The following is a 2,500-nucleotide window of genomic DNA, read 5'->3' on the forward strand; positions in this document are numbered from 1 at the left end:
TTTATTGACGATAAACTTCTAGAGTATAACTCTTCGTATATTGTCAAAAATACACTCAAAATCCTCAGGCTTCAGAAGACTAGCGCCCTCACCGTCAGAGGAGATGAAACAAAATTAAAACTCTCCCTTCGCGGAACGTGATAGTTATTCATAGCCTTCGTCGTTATCATTATTTTATTTCATTATTTTATGATTTACAGGAACTCTCATATTATAAGAAAAGATTTTATCATGCAAAATAATCACCTACATGTATTCAATCATCTAGAACTTTGTTCCCAAAAAGTTTAATAAAATCAATCCTTTTTTGATAAATTTTTAATGTAATCCTTCATATTTCATTCATACTGTCTACTTTCTGTAAGATTTTTCCCCATTAACTGATGCTAAAGTTATTGTATAACAATACAGATTAAGTAGTCCTTTAATCAAAAGTCTTTATTTTACATCAGCATATTTGTTAAATAAAGTACGTATACCTTAGTTTTACCAGACCACTGAGCCGATTAACAGCTCTCCTAGGGCTGGCCCGAAGGATTAGACTTATTTTACGTGGCTAAGAACCAATTGGTTACTTAGCAACGGGACCTACAGCTTATTGTGGAATCCGAACCACATTATAGCGAGATATGAATTTCTATCACCAGAAATAAATTCCTCTAACTCTTCATCACCCGGGCGCGGGATTTGAACTCCGGCCCATCGAGTGACAGTCTGAAGCTCAACCGAGTCGGCCAACAAAGGGCTGGCATATTTGTTAAATTAAATACATATTCATTTAATGATTTTCTATTTATAAATCTCGGGTAGTATTAGTCTACTGCCAAAGCAACATCTTTAAATCAGTTTCTTCAAAGCCTTCGTAAATATCCAAGACCTAAGATTCAAAAAAACAAAGAATCCGATTGTCATAACCTCGGAACTTGACTCCTTCACAAAAAAAAAAAAACAAAACAAACACACAAAAACTGAAAGCAAAACATATTCCAGCCTTTTCGCAAAGAGGAACGTTTGTTTTTTTCTGCGAAATTTACGATCTTCGATAAATCATCTTAAAAATCCGTTTTGTCTCAATCTTAAAACCTACTTTTCCTCTTTAAGAAAAACGAATATTCAAAAATATGATAAAAAAAAAAGAAAAATACAAAACAAAACATCTTCAAAACTTTTCTGGAAGAGCGACGTTTTGTTCGACGCAAAATTCTTCGCGAGTCAACGAGAAGAAAGAATTCACAACACGGCAAAGACTCACATTTATCATGAGAACGAAGGAGGAGAGCTTAATCTCTCCTTAGTGGAGACGCCCTTCGAGTTTTCTCGCTTCACTTCCCCGATCCGGAGGAAAGTCTGGGGCGTTCGACACTCCATCGACCTTCGTACAGATGCGCTAATTCGAAACAGATGCGCGCTCTCGGGGGCCCGGAATCCCACTCGCAAAAATCATGAAGAAACAAGCGCTCTTTCTTTTGTGTTCACGTCGATCAAAGAGCTTTTGCATGAAGGTTCAAGCTTATGGCGAGGCATATGGGAGGGGGTGGGGGAATGATGTGGAATAACTGAAAATAAATGGGAAAATGTATTCGAGAATCGAGAGAGAAGAAATAGCAAAAAGGAGAGAGACAGAGAGAGAAAATCGGAGCAAAACAATCAGTATGAATGAGAGAAAACAATAGTGAATTGGATAATGAACCTATGACGACGTGGAAGGAATAAGAAGTAGGAACACTATGAAAAGGGGAGAAAATAAGGAGGAAGTGTGAGGGAAGAATAAATGACCAAAAACGGGTAGGTTACAGCAAAGAAGAGAGCTGAATATGACACACACAGAGGAGTAAGATAATGAGCTGAAGAAAAAGGAAAAAGTCTATAATAATGTACAAGGAAGAAAGATACACTAGTTATAATTGAGACCAGGAGGAAAATAAGCGTGAGAAGAAAGAAGAAAGGCGGAGGAGGAGGAAGAAGAAAGGAGGGCGAGATTCTCCCAATCCCCTGGATGAAACGTAATGAATTTCTCAGTAATATGAATATAAATGGCCTTAGGAGTCTCAACTTCTCACGCTGGGTCGGCCGAAGACGAAAAACTTGGCGAAACTCGTTAAACAGTGACGGCTTAGTATTCGCTGTTTACCGGCGAAGCTTGGAAAACGGAGGAGAGAAAGGACGGGGAGCAGAGAGAAGGGGGTAGGGAAACCAAGGATTCTGTGTGTGTGAGAGAGAGAGAGAGAGAGAGAGAGAGAGAGAGAGAGAGAGAGAGAGAGAGAGAGAGAGAGGCGAATTTTGGGAGGGGAGACAGATTTGGGAAGAGAGAGAGAGACAGAGTCTAAGTGATGTTTTTGGGATGGTAGACAGACAAGAGACTATTGGACGGAAATGACAGGAGGATGAACAGGACTGTAGATGAGACAGTCATAAGGGAATGGGCGGGGAGGAGGGCGTAAGAAGGATCAGGGTAGGGGGCTAGGACAATGCATGAGGGTGGGAGGGGGGGGGGAACCAA

At 40.0% G+C, this 2,500-nt stretch overlaps 1 protein-coding gene across 1 annotated transcript in view; it reads right to left on the bottom strand.

The window, feature by feature from the left end:
- Positions 1–2,500, bottom strand: part of LOC136841967 (homeobox protein Hox-A3-like) — a 15,858-nt gene that overhangs the window by 4,777 nt on the left and 8,581 nt on the right. The gene's annotated exons all lie outside the window — the stretch shown is intronic.

The sequence above is a fragment of the Macrobrachium rosenbergii genome, chromosome 9, assembly GCF_040412425.1.
Source record: "Macrobrachium rosenbergii isolate ZJJX-2024 chromosome 9, ASM4041242v1, whole genome shotgun sequence".
NCBI classification, from domain to species: Eukaryota; Metazoa; Arthropoda; class Malacostraca; order Decapoda; family Palaemonidae; genus Macrobrachium; species Macrobrachium rosenbergii.